Source organism: Lissotriton vulgaris, chromosome 11, assembly GCF_964263255.1.
Source record: "Lissotriton vulgaris chromosome 11, aLisVul1.2, whole genome shotgun sequence".
Classification (NCBI taxonomy): Eukaryota; Metazoa; Chordata; class Amphibia; order Caudata; family Salamandridae; genus Lissotriton; species Lissotriton vulgaris.
In genome coordinates, this window is record NC_141699.1 from 274,343,044 (window position 1) to 274,360,107 (window position 17,064).

The window sequence follows — 17,064 nt, forward strand, 5'->3', positions numbered from 1 at the left end:
AGGATAAAATAAATGTGATTACATTACTCCTGTATAGCATTGAAGTCAAAGAAACCCAAATATGTTTCTTATGAACTGTTAATCTCATGCTGCATCTACAAAGCTCGTGGTCAACCCATGACAAAGCTTATGATCCAAATGAGCCACGGGCAGGGCAGGGCAGCTGGAATTACGTGGCATGAGAGGGCCAAATAATGCAGAAGGGTTGAGTAAATTATGCAGCACATTTTGTAATAGTAATATTTCGTCATTTTTAAACTTTGAAACTCTGTCTGGGTACTGGTTGCACCTCATTAGTACCTGTTTAATACCCACATAGAAAATAATCATCAAATAGCTGACCAGTCCAGCTCTGCAAAGGGCCTTCCACTGCACTTGAATATATATTGCTGCATTTTTAGTAACCTTTGAACCATTTGATCTTGAAACCATTTTTTTCTTAAAATATGCGGATTATGCTTCAGATGATAGGATATGTGGTAAATGCGGCGAACCTGTAATTGTGCGAAAATGGCGATGCCGCACAATCACATACTTCTTGGCCCTGGCCACAGGCAAAGAACAAAATAGCAAGTTTACATGAACTGAAAAATGCTACATTTGGGACATGGACCTTCTTATTGCTCAACTGACTGACCATTCGTTGCTCTAATCAAAAGTTTCACTTTGGGGGGCGGGGTCATCCCTCCACCCCGTCTCATGCCATCGTGTCCCAAGCCTACTTTTTAAAGTTAAGAGTTTGTACCCCATCAAACATATTGACCCTGGAAACCGCACGTCAGAAATAACTCGTCCAATAATCCTAGTGAAGGATGGAACTAGGAGCCTTGCATACAATGGTTTTGACTTGCATAACACCAAAAGACAGTCATGACTAAAAATTGGACTCTAAAATCTGGATTCATTTGCAATTTTTTTTAAAGGGCGAACATGACCGTTCTGGGTATCAGAGCTCTGTACATATAGCAGTCACAAATGTCCATGGTGGGCGAAGATTCTCAACCACTGACTGCTCAGGCCACCTTTGTAAATGGCACATAAGTATCCGTGACAACAGTAAAATCCTGCTACACTCCACACAGATATGCCTTCATATCTTCCCCATCATATTTAGCTACCTGAGAAAAGTAGTGTTTAAAACACCAGACAACCTTTCCAAGACACCCGCCAACATTTCCCCCCATTTCTACTAGCTCTTAAAACGCACTTTCCTCATCGAACCCCACAGTGCAAGATAATACTGAAAGAGCCAATTTTCAGGGCTCTGATGTTGCACCTTCATTCGCCATCTTCCCACTACATCCAAGTAGCAATAATCTTCACAATCAAACTATCAACATCTTGGATGCCACTGATAATTTGATACCTCATGCTCCAGAACCAGATCCTATACCGGCTTCTCTCATTCCACGTCTACATCATAGAAACAGTGTTCTCATACTGAAGCATCTCCCTTCAAGGAAGTTACTGCAGATGATTCATTTGTCTAAGGAGCCAGATTTTGCACCCTCACCATCTAGTACACTGTGAAATCCTACAGATAAACATTATTTTACAGAAACACAATTCTCCTTAGCTATCTATGCCAGTGATGCAAAATGCCTTAATGCCAACCTCACATTGATATTATCACCCCACACACAACCTTAGACTTTTCACAAACGCTCAGATGATCCAAAGGTTATCACTGATAAAGACACCCATCTAAAACATTTAAGACACCAAAGAGAGGCTGTTATGAACTTAAAGAATCAGCTCTTCTCTGACGTGAAAGTTTCTGAATGGATATTCCATGAAGCATCCTTTCCCGGGATTATATATGAAAAAGTAAGAAAGAGACTCCACAAAATAAACTCCCAAAAACCTTGAGCATAGTGCTTCACACCGGAACAGCCAAAAGGACTCTTGCCAAATTACTCTCTATCAAAAATCTTTCTACATTTTCCTTGTCCTTTTTGATGAATCAACACTATACGTCATATCAACAAATTCAAGAACTCCTTGACTTACATCAGTAGATTTGGATCATGAAAGTAAGCCAAACGGATCCAATATTGTAAAAATATCTTGGTATTAACAACCTAACAGCTGTAATATTGACAAATACTGGTCATGCCTCATCAGTCAGAAAACTAAATGGTGTCTTAACCATTGAGCTGTGCTGATGACGAGCTGGGCTCGTCATGAAACTATAGTATTCAAGGATTTTCAGCACAGGAGGGGAAAACCCCTAGCAGCCAAGGTGTTAATACATGCAGATGAGCAGTGGTGCACACTGCCATCCCTCTCAGCTCGGTCACATAATCGAGATCTCGACTTTACATTGACTGAGCCACAGCTGTTTTATAATCAAATTGTAACGTTATACATTTCATAACAACTATTGCAGTCACTGTAGGAGAAACCTACTTTACGTTCATTACTTAAATTTTGATAGGCCATAAAAGTCCCATAATTTCCCCCAGATTTTATGGTGTTTTTGAGAGCAACCTTTTGCCATGTAAATAAGCTAGTCTTGTGTCTCGCACTATTTATTTGCAATGTGCCACTACAAAAGGAGGATCAGCAGAATTCCAGTACCATGCAATGCCCCTCTTAGCAATCGAAATGGCAATGCCAACCAGGGCACAATCGTGCCTTTACTAATACATAGTTTGTCAGCATCTCAACTTGCAGTTGACACTTTACTGCAATACATATGTCACTTATTTGCAAAGATCAAATAAGTCAGGAGGGGAAGTCCCACTCATTTACAAAAACATTTATGCCTACAGCATCCTTAAATTCCAATATTTAATCCTGCTATGAATGTCTCATTATTTACATTCCCATCCCCACTGACAATAATATAAGATTGAACATTGTGTATCACCTACTAGTAAAGAGTTGTTCCTTTACGGATGAGTTCTTGGAATTCATGGCTAACCAGTTTGTCATCTCACGAAAACCTCTTCATTGGCGATTTCAAGCGGAACACACCAAAAGATAAAGAAATATTTCTTTTGGGGAGGTCTTAACACCTTCTCTTTATCGATTCTTGAAATCTCCATAGCTTGAGCTAGGTTCTTGAAATCTTTCTTTTCGTACAATTCCCCTTCGGTAGCTTTTGCATTTTGCTAATGCATGAATGTGGTAGTTCTGGTGTTTTTATGTATATTTGATTGTTGTTCATTCAGGTTCCTTTAAAAAAAACATTTGTTTGCACAGTGTTAATTGTGTGTGGTGCAGTAGATTGTGTTGCACTGATTTCAACTTCCAGTCCCTAGAGATTACAGCACAGTGTTATAATGCTTTTAACTGTGCAGCTTTGTTTAGTTCCTGATCAATATCTTCATTTTAACTCACTCTCAGTGGATCCAAAGATATTTTCATCATTTCCAGAAATTCACTGTCTAAGATCATAAAACCTTGTTTTCGTCCCACACATTAAGTAGTATCTGGATTATTAAATGAGCTGGGCTTTCTCCCAACACAACCTTTCAGGTACTTTTTAACGCTCTCACTATCCCCCCCGCACCCCCCCCCCCCCCCCCCCCCCCCTCCCCATGACAGAAAATGGCCCTTGAGAACAGGGTACAACCGCCTAACAGTTTCAAAGGTGAGAAGTTCTCAAACAGATCACTGATCTTTAGAAATCCTACATTTGACCACCATACAATGTTCACCACTGTCGCTGCAAACATGTGATAGTACTGCAGTGGTACTTATGGTGTCTAAGCCATTCTGAACCTTGTATGAGAAAAACAGTGCTGCCAGTAGTCCGTTTTTGTATCTATCAGCCTAATCATCTTATGGTTTGTGTCACTTTGCAAAAAAGATGTTTTGAGAATGGACATTCTCATAGGTGCAGGTCGCAAATAGTGCGTCCCCTTCGTATCCTCCTCATCAAGCCATCCAGTCACTGGCTGCAGCTGTGCTGCCTGATTATCCTGTAGGTAACCCTGCAAATTCAGCCAGACATCTGTGATCATCAGTTGTAGCTTCTGCAGAGCCAGTCCCCACCTGCCCACCCAGCCCTAGGTCAGGTCGATCATCTATAAATTTAGAGCTTTAAACATGTCTCTCTGTAATCTCACAAGTATGCCTACAAAGCAGCTAGAACCATTATAGAGTGTGGCACCATCCCCTTCACTAAGAGCAGGAGCTTTTCCTAAACTGTCACAATCGAGACTCCTGAGGCGGAAGCCGGGAGCAGGGCACTAGAAATTTTAATATTGCTGACTACTAGCTTGTATTGTTTTTAAACTGTCATGTTTGTGTTCAATAGCGCTCACTCGAAATATTTAAATTTTGCTCACTTCCCCATGCCGCTTTTCCTACCTTCTGGGCGCATTCTGCAGGGAACATCGGGCTGTGTGAGGAGCCGATTTAGGGCTTCTACAACTTTTATAATCCTCGTTCCCCTTTGCTATTCACTGCGGCCACCATCTTAGTTGTGGGCGACGACAGCGCTCTAGTGTTCGGCCGATTGGGGGCCCGGACACGATAAAAGAGCGTCTGCCATCCCACTTCTCGTTTAATATCGAGACTCCTGATGCGGAAGCCGGGAGCAGGGCACTAGAATTTTTAATATTGCTGACTACTAGCTTGTATTGTTTTTAAACTGTCACGTTTGTGTTCAATAGCGCTCACTCGAAAAATTTAAATTTTGCTCACTTCCCCACGCCGCTTTTGCTACCTGCTGGGCGCATTCTGCAGGGAACATCGGGCTGTGTGAGGAGCCGATTTAGGGCTTCTACAACTTTATAATCCTAGTTCCCCTTTGCTATTCACTGCGGCCGCCATCTTAGGTGTGGGCGACGACAGCGCTCTAGTGTTCGGCCGATTGGGGGCCAGGACACGATAAAATGGATCCCTCTCCTCGCCCGTGCAGCGGGCGGGCGCGCCGATGGCACGCCGGAGGCCCGCCAGAGGCAAGCCCGTCTGGGCCCGACCGGGACCAGGGCCACTCCCCCTGGCCCTATCCATACCCACACCACCTTCACCCGATACTCTGCATCTCACCTACGAGAACTAAACATCCCTCATCACTAATTCGTGCTGTCAGACCCTGTCACCCCTCAGCTGCCTCATGTCTGTCCCTGTTTCATGTCCTGGATGCAAATACACTCCCCCGCCCTACCCCGTCTGCCCTTAACATCCGTCCCAGACCCAAGCTTAACTTTTGTTTGGCCCTTCTTAACGCCCGCTCCCTCCCGAAACATAGCCTAGACATCAGAGATTTGATCGGGAGTCAGGAGCTGGACATTCTATTTATAACTGAAACGTGGGGTGATGAGGCTTCTGGCCCGGATTTCTGCGCAGCCACTCCTGAAGGTTATTGCGTGTTAAGACAGGACAGAACCACGGGAAGAGGCGGTGGATTAGCCATCATTTATAGAATGACCTTCCAAACCAAAATCGAAGCTATTCCCAGAATGAATTGTGAAGCATGTACTTTTTCCATCATACTGAATCACAATCAAGTCTTCAAGGGAAATCTAATTTATCGCCCCCCCCCCGGTCCACACAGTGGTTTCTTGTCGACCCTTGGTGATTTTACGGAACTCTCTTTGAGCTATCCGGACTACACCATGTTGGGGGACTTCAATTTCCATCTGGAAGTCCTAGGGGATAAAGACACGGCCCAACTGATCACCGATCTACGCTCTGTAGGTCTACAGCAGCTGGTTACAACTCCCACTCATCAGGCAGGACACATACTCGATGGCCTCTTCACCAATAACCCTAATATCGCACTGACCACAGTTCTCCCGGTAGTATGGTTAGACCACTCTGCAATTATCTTTACTATTTTGGCCCACAATCCTAACCCCCCGCAACATACTTCTCGCACCCCCATTACTACGAGAGCCTGGAAAAACGTAGACCTTCCTCTCTTGGCTAAAACTCTGGATGGTTCCTCTTATGAGCCATCACTAAATCCTATCCTGTTGTCCAATAGATCTCAAGACTGGATTCTGGACGCCATCAATGAAGAAGCCCCGGCTAAATCCTTCAACCCCAACCGGGCTAAGCCATCCGCCCAATGGTTCACTGAGGATCTTCGGCTACAACGCCAATACTGTAGGAATTTGGAAAGGCGATGGCGCAAACATTACAGCATCGCAGATAAACAGACTTATAAAGATGCGCTTGCATTATACAAGAAGGCCATCGTTAAGCACAAGAGCGCTTTCTTTTGTGATCAGATTGAGTCTGCTCAGAATTCGTCTAGAAGGCTTTTTCAAGTCGTTGAATCTCTCTCCAATCCCCCAACAGGCCCTATAAATGAACCATCTCAAGACCTTTGTAATACGCTGGCAAACTTTTTCCTCACCAAGGTTACGAACATCTACTCATCTTTCTCCCCTGCAACGAGTTCCGATCATGCTGAACCTCTTTCTCAGCCCCTCCCTCTCACTCCCTCCTTTTCCAATTTGACTACGACAGATCAGATTAGCATGCTAATCAACTCTATTAAATCTGGGTCTCCTTTAGATCCATGTCCCCCTTCTATCCTGAGCGCCTTAAAAGAGGTTATTACTTCCCCTCCTGCGATCATCAAGCCCTTGCTAAAGAAACCTTCCCTGGACCCCTCCGATTCAGTCAACTACAGACCGATTGCTTGCCTCCCCTTCCCGGCCAAAATATTCGAAGCCATCATGAATAAACATCTGGCGAGTTTCCTCGATTGCCATCAGCTTCTAGATGACACCCAGTTTGGTTTCAGGAAGGGCCATGGGACTGAGACGGCATTGATAAAGGCCTCAGATGAGATCAGGACCATACTGGACCAGGGAGGGGCAGCGGTCCTGGTTCTTCTAGATCTCTCTGCCGCCTTTGACACGGTCGATCATTCCATCCTGATCGACCTGTCACTTCCCTGGGAGTGACCCACCGTGCCAGGGACCTCATTGCCTCCTTTTTGGCTAATTGTACCCAGGCAGTAAAACTAGGCTCCTTCTACTCGCCAACATTTACCCTCCAGCGTGGGGTGCACAGGGCTCTGCACTAAGCCCCACATTATTTAATATATATGTGGCAGACTTGGCGAGAGTCCTTAAAGCTCAGGGTCTCCGCTTAACCACCTATGCGGATGATACCCAATTGGTGTTGGCGATACACAAAGATGGACCAGCTTTGGCTGCAAGATTTCAGGAAGGAATGAGGACCATCAGTTCGTGGATGTCTAGTAATTGCTTGAAGCTAAACTCGGACAAGACAGAGGTTATGACCTTTGGCAACCTTGCACCAGAATGGTCTTCCAGCTGGTGGCCCAGTGAAATGGGTCCACCCCTGACCCCGGTTGCCAAGGTCAGAAACCTCCGCGTTGTGTTTGACGATAAGCTGGTGTTTAAACATTATGTGAACAAGGTGGTCTCTTCATCTTTCTTCATGCTAAGAAAAATCAGAAAACTTCTGCCATACCTCCCGTCAGGAGCTGGGAAAACTTTGATTACCACCCTTGTCTTCTCAAAATTGGACTATGGCAATGCCCCTTTCCTTGGCACACAGGAACAGATTCTATCTAAATTGCAGTCTGTGCAAAATGCAGCGGCCAGAATTCTGCTTGATATCCCCAGTCGCCGCTCAACCTCCATGGCCATACGCCATTTGCATTGGTTAAGAGTTAATAATCGTATAAAATTTAAAGCTCTTTGTATTACCTACAAAGCTATTCATGACTCTGGACCAAGGTTCCTCAAAGATGCTTTTCGAATTTATACCCCACAAAGATACCTTCGTTCTGCTAGCACCTATCTTCTTACTGTCCCGCGTACCAGAACCGCCAGCTGGGGAGACAGGGGTCTCTTGGTAGCCACCCCCAAGCTGTGGAATTCCCTTCCTCTGCCCATTAAAACCAGTCCAACCCTCACTATCTTCCGAAAACTCCTGAAAACATGGTTATTTGATCAATGATTTTAACGTAGTTTCTTTTCAGGAGTCCGATCTGCGCCGAGACACCCTCTGGTATTTGCACGCAATAAAAATTTCAAAAACAAACATGAACATAAACAATAGTTCACAATCTCGTTAGTGTCTTCATGTCATTTTCATCTATAATCTGGACATGTTGTGATATATGTGTGTATACCTAGATACCTAAATGTTTCCATTTCCTATTTAATCAGCATTGTAGGTTGCTCAGATCTGTAGCTGGCCATATTGGAACCAGGCAAGATCTGTCCATGTTTATTTTCAAGGCAGACCATTTACCAAACGTTTCCAGATTTGATAGAATGCAATCAAATACCCGAGATCTACTCCGAAAATAAAGTAGCACATAATCTGTGTGCGGAAATATGTAATGCGTGTATCTGTGTAGATCTGTACCTCAAATAATGCCATGTCTCCACACCAGCTTTGCCAGTGGCTCCATGCTAATGCATAAAAGAGTGGGGGCATCGCTGCCTTGTCATCCTCTGAACTGACCAAGCACATAAGAGATATTACCCATAATTAGGGCTCACATATAAGAGTTTAATACAGCCCTGTATTTCATTCCTGAATCCCATTTGACCCACTACTGAATACGTGATTTATTTATTTATTTATTTATTCAAAAGGTTTTATATAGTGCTACTGGACCCAAGGGTATCAGAGAGCTTTACACACATAGGGGAGCCTCTATCAATGGATTAACTAGTATATGAAACAGTCTTGTAATATTGGCTGATGTGCTGCTGATCAATAAAAACAACAGACATTGAAGCACCAGACATAACCGCACACCAGATTTCCTAGTTGATATATTTTCCTCATATTTTACAATCAGTACAGCACTGATAAAGGGTGGTATGCTTCAAGATTTTGTGGATCCATGCCAAGCTTTTCAATAGGCACCCAATCCCTTCCCATGTAGTGGAAATCAAGCAAGCACATTCTTGTGTGTCTTGATACGTTCAGGTGACCGTCATCACTGGCTCATGACTGCCTTGTGTTGCACACCTTGCTAAGCTTCTGATTGTGTTTTTAAGCTCCAATTCCATGGGTGGAGTGTTCAACTCCTCATCCTACATCTGACTTAACTGATTAAGCTTTGCCTATCTTGCATATGCCCACCTAGAAGACGTGGGCATGATTGACACAGCTGTACACTTTTTTTGTAGTATGCCACAAACCAGTCAGTAATTTCCATCTGTGAATACACCAAAGATCCCACATGGGCCTAGGGATAAAAAAATAAGAACATGTTAGTCCTCCATTCTTTTTTTTTTTTTTTTTTGAAAACCTTTATTGACATTTCAACCAAATACAAGTATGGGCCTACAACCCCCGGGGCCGGCCGCTAAGCAGATAGATAAACAGAGAGCAATTTTAATCACATGCAGCGCCTCGGGGAGCAGAACCTCCATGCTAGCATACTCTCGGTCACTGAACAGCCCAATTAGGAAAACAGGATATAAAAGGTTTTCATTTTATAATATGAGATGGAAGGATCAGGTGCCAAACAATTTCCCAGCAGCAAAAAATGGCAGGCAGAATAGTAAACGTGGCAACAGTAAACAGTAATCATTCGAATCAATGGCGCTGAAACAAGAGGTCAGGATGTGAAGGGACATTACGGTCAATTCGCGCCTGCAGTAACCTGCCCTTAGACCCAGACAACACCACGAAAATTGAGGCACAGATGAAAAAGCAGTGATTGATACCAGAGGAAACCCACTGCACTGACCCAGAAAAAGAAAAAGACAAAGAGAGATAAGAGAAGAGAAAAAAGGCCATAGAAACAAAATAAAAGCAAAAAAATCCCCTCCCCCAACTCCCCACCCTGCACCCCTGCAGATGACTACGCCCCCCACCCCAGCAGTGTGCCTGTCACCCAAGAACCAAACCCGAAATATAGAAGAAACCGAGAAAAAGGAGAAAGAAAGGAAACCCCACCTAACGGGGAAACGGAGGAAGGCGATAGTCCATGCGCTCCCGGTCTCAACCCCCCGCCCTAACAAAGGGGGCCCCCCTAAGCCAACACGAATAAAGTTGTCCACCATACACAAATACCCCGGGGGGAACTACAAACCCCCTGCCCCGCAATCCGTCTGTTAATGAAGCAGTCCCGTTACCAATAGATCCATCGCAAACAAGTCAACCCGCAATCTCAGCCTTGGCCCCGTCTAACAAAGTTGCCGAGTCCCTCGGATAGGAGAAGCCCCGTCCCCGGAAAGTCAAGATTCACACAGAAGCAGCCGAAGCTTGAGTCAGCAAATGGGAGAGGAATAGCAGGTCCCATCGCACACGGCTTGCACCAACGATGTCCCTCCCCGTCTCCGAAGCCAAGCATCGTTCCATCCGCCATGTTGGGAGACCGATTGGGGAGGGGGTGCAACTCGCTCCGATACAGATCAAAGTGTGGGCCAACAGTGACCAGGATGGGGGAAGCAGTGAAATGCTCCGATAACTGTAGGACCGATGTTTCCGAGAACGTAAGAGAGTCGCCAATCTCAGCACACACAATGAGTTCCATTACTTCGGGGGCAGGCACAGCTTCCAGCACCTGGTCCAAACGCGCCAGTGGGGCTTCCGACAGGGGGCAAGCCGGCTGCTGGAACCCAAAAATCAAGTCAGGGCCCGTTCCCGGCCCTATGATCCCACCTGCTGCCGACAGCCAACGATTAGCCTGGGCCCTCACAATCGCGCGAAGCGCCGCAAGTTCCGCCATTACCATCCGCAAGGAAGGGCCACATTGAGTCGGTTCCGCCAGGTTCCATACGGCCGCAGGCATATCAATCCCCACGGAGAGGCCCCTTCTCCGGGGCAGGATAAGCCGGAGCAGAAACAAGCCGTGAGGGACGGGCCAGCAGCACGCAGCAACGCGCGGCGGGACCCCTACCCCGGGGCACCAGCGGTGCTAGTGCCAGGCCTCCGGGCCGGGGCCCCCCGCGACGCAGTACCGCGCGCCACCCGTCGCCTCACCTCGGGTACAGCACCAGGCAGCAGATGGTTGCAAAGTAGTCCAGAGAAATTTTCAAAAGTTCCAAGGACCGGACCCAACCACCCTCAGCAGTCCGTTGTTGTTCACTTTGGACCCGGGTAGACCAGCAGTCGAGACCATGGCTTCCAGTCTGGGGTAGGCCTCAAAACATTTTCGATGTTACTCCATCCCAGAACATCAGAAAAATTCCGTGATCACACCATCGGGGTGCCGACTAGTTCACCCACACGAATCCGGGGCAGGAGGTCAGGATATTCGACAGGATAAGCGAGCATAGGACGGGGGTCAGCGGAGCCGGGAGACTATGTGGCCATCTTGGTTGGTGACGTAGCTCCTCCTCCCTAGTCCTCCATTCTTATCTTAGTAATCAATCGAGAAAGTCACCGACCAGCTCTTTTCTTCTCATCGTGTTGTCTAGCTTTGTACTACAAGTAGTCATGGAGCCTCAGTCCCTCCGATACATCAAATCATTTTATGAGCAGTTTCAGCAATGTTGACCAGTATTTTTTTTGAGACAGAATCACGCCCTCAACTTACCTTGTGTGCTCCTTTGTAGTACTATTTTTCATGTTTAGAACTATCCTGACTCCTTACCTAGATACAAGGCACTTGCCCCATATCCCCACCGTATGCTTCTCCCACTTCAACTGTAATTCCCTGGTAGATTCAACATTCTTATTTTATTCTTATTTTATTCTTATTTATTTCTTTAAAAAGTTTTATATAGCGCTGGTTAGACCCGGCGGTATCAGAGCGCTTTACATGAGCATCAGATCATAGTTGCAGGTTACATCGTTACAAAGGTTACACAGTTCTTAGAGCAGGCAACAAAGTTACTTGTACGGTCAAGAAAAACAATAAGCACAAATACGTAAGGGGAAAAGAAGGCAAGGTGAGAGATTCAGGGGGGGTTGGAGTAGGGGAAGTAGACAGATAAAGAAGGTGGGAAAGAGGAGGGGAGGGGGAGGGTGAGAGACACAGCATGGGGAGAAGAGGGGAAGGGTGACGGGGACACAAACCGGTAGACGAGTCAAGGCAACGTCCAAAGTCCAGTAAGCTGTGATCCCAAGGGAAGTAGTATCCCTTCCCTATCTCTATTGCGAGAGACTCCCTTTACGCAGTGGACTCTCTCAGAGAGGTCTCCGAGACTCCAAAGCCTACATACTGGATCCTTCCCCAAAAAGGGGAGAGGGAGTGCTTTGTCAAGGGGTGCCATACCATACCTCAAGTGTGAGTGGCTCCCTTGACGCAGTGGACTCACTCAGCGGGTTCGCTGAGACTCCAGAGTATAAATATTGGATCTTTCCCCAACAAGGGGAGATGGAGTGCTTAGTTAAAGGGCACAAAGGACAGAGGGTAGGCAGAGTCATCAGTCGCGTTCCTCAAGCTCTCCTTGAAGGCACCAACTTTGACGGGTTCTGCCTGCATTTGCCCAGACCAGATGCATGTTTTGTATTTACCCTATGTTGTGCGCATCCGTAACTGGATGTGATCAGACAGGTTTCTTCCCAAATATTCAGCTTTATCAACATGGCCTGAATTTCTTAGATGCAAATGATAAGCATCTCAAGACTGTTTGAGCAGTTTGTTGTCAGATATTACTTTTGTGACGTCCACATATTAATGGAAGGAGACACAATGCTGCTATAAGAGTTCTCCTCCAGGCTCAACATATGGGTTAACAAGCTTCAGAAAAGACAGTTTGTCTGCTTTTAATGTGATAACTTACGCAAACCTCATTTATGCATGCCTGTATTTGCATATGTTACTACATTAAAGCCATCACTGTTGTCATTGGCAGTGCTTTTTAACTTTCTTGTTTGTTTTTCTCTTGCAGAATTAAGTAAATTTTTTAACCAACTGCATCAGAAATGTATTTCCAGTTCAAGTAGCACTTTCAAATTTGAATACTAGTTTTGTGTGTTATCAGGGTATAAAGAGGGAGTTCCCAATGAATAATCCTTGCAGGTTAAATGCACAACATCATTCTAAATGGCTACTGCTATGCCTGGGACTGCCTTCTCCTCACAAAAGTCTTGCTGACAGACCACTGAGATAATGAGCTGTAGTACAGGTGTCTCCTTAGAGCTCTACCCATTCTCTGATGACTTCATTATTTTCAATTCCGTTTTAGTTCTTTAGAAACGCATATGCCAATTCTCACACTTCCCCCAACACCCACATGACTCTCCCCTCCATGCAGGGAAAGGACGCAGCAAGCACATGTACTTTTATGCTGAGAAACACAGCTCACAAAATTGAAAAGCTGTCTCTGAAACCACTGGCTTTTTCCAAGGGTTTCTAAGTTTCATGCTTGTGAGCCGTGAATGACAGTTCTACTAAAAATTACTTGGTGAGACACCTCTGTTCTCATCAGACTTGCAGGGGGGAATGTCAACACTTGTCCCATCTTCCTCTCTTTTAAGGATAGGACACTGAGAGAAGGGGGGTCTGTATCAGCCAGCCACTTATTAGCAGTGGAGATTATCATCAGAAACGATTGTTATGACTGACAGTGATTGGTTACTGCAGTCTCTCATGACTTCCCTTGCCGCACTCGTTCTTCCTCAAGTGTTTCCTCTCGCATACTGCCACCTCATTTGAACTTGCAGCAATCTTAGGTGATGGGAGCCACTTCCTCCTTAAACTGAGTCTTCTGTTACCAATGCCCTGACAGTTTAAGTGCGTTGTCCATTATAGTTCATGAGCAGTACCAGATTCTAATCTAATATATGTTTGCCTCTGCTGAGGATGTCTTGCATTCGTGGCTTACAAATTATCTTGTCTCCAGATAGCTAATTTCTGTCACCATTGTACATTATTTTAGTTTGAGAGGCCTAGGAAAGAATTACTTGTAAAACAGTGAGAGAGTTGGCGGGGACTCTCAGTTGGAACAGTTTGAGAATCTGGTGTGTTGATAATGGAGAATGGTATGTCAACTATAATGTCCCCTTTGGACAGATCATAAGCAGGCAAAAAGACTTGCAACTATACCACACACTAATCAGTTCATACTTTCAATTTGAGCAACAACGAAGATGATGTAAAAATAGTCAGAAATTATAAAAATGTACACAATTTATTATACCATTAAAAAGAATCACAATGAAAGGAATAATCAATATATCCTATTACAATACATGCAGGTAATAATCGCATAGTGGGAATAAAACATAAAAACACATTAGTTAAAAATAGAACGGCATACTGTAGTCCGACTTAAGTAAATCAAACTCCAAATTTGTATAAGTATCTTTAAATTGGAGACATTGTATAGTCAAATGATTTAGTGTATCCCAATACACAAGGGCATCGACGCGTTTCGGTTTTGGCAACTTGGTTTACGAGCCAGCACCTTCATCAGGATTAAAATTGATAATTTCCCACAATATATGAAATATCTCATTGTTTTGCTAGTACCAGGCTTTTATAAATCCCTCCGATACTTGATCTCTAATTAGACGATCAATTGGCGCACCTCACATTGCAGACGCCCGTTGAGACTTTGATATGATTTCGGTCTCACAGCAGTTTGCCGGGGTAATATTGTAGATACTTTTTTATGAAGTCTAAATATCGTTGTGGTTGCACGTAGAGTAACGTTGCAAAATGCGGCTTTTCTTTTCCGATAAAGCTCTCATCCGGGATGCGAGACCGCCCGCAGTCTGCTCGCGAATGGCGTGCCTTCGTCAATATGGGGTTCTGTATTTTGAAATACAGAACCCCATATTGACGAAGGCACGCCATTCGCGAGCAGACTTCGGGCGGTCTCTCATCCCGGAGGACAGCTTTATCGGAAAAGTAAAGCCGCATTTTGCAACGTTACTCTACGTGCAACCTCGACGATATTTAGACTTCATAAAAAAGTATCTACAATATTACCCCGGCAAACTGCTGTGAGACCGAAATCATATCAAAGTCTCAACGGGCGTCTGCAATGTGAGGTGCGCCAATTGATCATCTAATTCGAGATCAAGTATCGGAGGGATTTATGAAAGCCCGGTACTAGCAAAACAATGAGATATTCCATATATTGTGGGAATTTATAAATTGTAATCCTTATGAAGGTGCTGGCTCGTAAACCAAGTTGCCAAAACCGAAACGCGTCGATGCCCTTGTGTATTGGGATACATTAAATCATTGGACTATACAACGTCTCCAATTTAAAGATACTTATACAAATTTGGAGGTTGATTTACTTAAGTCGGACTACAGTATCCCGTTCTATTTTTAACTAATATGTTTTTATGTTTTATTCCCACTATGTGATTATTACCTGCATGTATTGTAATAGGCTATATTGATTATTCCTTTCATTGTGATTCTTTTTAATGGTATAATAAATTGTGTACATTTTTTAAATAATTTCTGACTATTTTTACATCATCTTCGTTGTTGCTCAAATTGAAAGTATGAACTGACTAGTGTGTGGTATAGTTGCAGGCCTTTTAGCCTGCTTATGATCTGTCCAAAGGGGACATTATATTTGACATACTGTCTATTGGAACCCTACCCCTTTGGTTGTTGGGGTCCATCTCTTTGATTAGAGATAACGATGGACAGTTGTAACCGAGTAGCAGAGTTCTTTGCTAATAAGGTGGCAACTGTTTATATGGCCTTTCCAAGTCGAGCTACCATAGACACCGAGATTGCAGAAGAATGCGGGGTAAGGGGGGGACACCAGGTGTTAACCACATTTGTTACCCCGCCTACTGAAAAACGTATTCAGATCTGTGGATCGATTAAGTCAGGCTCCCCAAGAGATCCTACTACACCTAGGCGCCTGATGGGCAGTTTGCAGATACTAGAGCCGTATATCCGCCACCTCTTGAACACCTCTTTTGGGACCTACACAGTCCCTGAGGCCTGGAAGCGGGCGGTAGTCCTTCCTCTCCAAAAAAAGCCCAACATCAGCTATGACAGATTAGACAATCTCCGCCCTATCTCTCTTTTGCCATACATGGCAAAGGTTGCTGAAAAAATTGCAAACCTGCAGCTGATGGGCTTTGTAGAAGCCGCCTCCCTACTCCATGACTCTCTGTTTGGCTTCCGCCCACGGCATTCGACGGAGTCAGCGTTACTTATGGCAGTAGAGTCCTTACGGCAGGGAGCGGATGAGGGCCAGACGATGGCTCAGATCCTCCTGGACCTAAGCGCAGCATTTGACACTGTAGCTCATTCCACCTTGCTACAGTGTCTGAATGATGGAGGGCTATGCCTGGCCTCCACCTTGGGGGTGCCCAGGAGTGAACGCCTCACAGGGAAAGCCAGGATGGGTTCCACAGCGGTATTCGTACAAGCGCCTTGAGACCCTTGCAGGTGAGTAGTGCGCTATACAGGTATCAATTTACATTTTATCAGGGGCTGCGCTTGGGTGGATTCGGTCTTTCCTGACAGGCAGATGCTTTCAGGTCCGCCAGGGAGAGTGCTATTCTAGGGAGATTGGGTTGGGCCAGGGCGTGCCACAGGGCTCGTCCCTGAGCCCGACTCTGTTTAATCTATATGTCTCCCCGCTGGCGGCCATAGTCGAAAGCTATGGACTACGCCTTGTGTCCTATGCCGACGACACGCAGCTGGTTATTTCCCTCTCACGTGTGCCTGGTCTGATGGCGGACAATTTCAGAGTGTGCATGCAAGAACTGGCAACCTGGATGTCCGCCAACTGCCTGAAACTTAATGGCAGTAAGACCGAGGTGCTCGTGGTGGGGGGATGCCCATCTGTATGGTCGTCGGCTTGGTGGCCACCCTGCCTAGGAGAGACACCTGTTCCTTGCCAGTAAGTAAGGAATCTTGGGGTGTGGTTGGGCGTTGACCTTGCCCTTGGCCCCAGAGTGGCCGAGTGGTGGTGGCATGCTTCGGAGTTTTAAGAACTCTGAGGAAGGTCTTGGATCTCTTACCAATGACTGCCCGACGGACGCTGTTGCATGCCTTAGTCACCTCACGCCTGGACTACGGCAACTTGCTGTATCTGGGGGCCACGGGAAAGGCCCTCAATCGCCTCCAGGTGCTGCAAAATGCCGCCGCTCGCCTTATTCTGAGGCTTCCTAGAAGATCATCCTCAAAGGCAGCACTCCAGGCATTGCACTGGCTTCCTGTTAGGAGCAGGGTGGAATTCAAAGCTCTTACCACATGTCACCGCATTCTGGGTG

At 45.4% G+C, this 17,064-nt stretch overlaps 1 protein-coding gene across 4 annotated transcripts in view; it reads left to right on the top strand.

The window, feature by feature from the left end:
• The window catches only part of THOC5 (THO complex subunit 5), a 388,784-nt gene that overhangs the window by 63,849 nt on the left and 307,871 nt on the right, over positions 1 to 17,064 (top strand). The window lies entirely within an intron of this gene.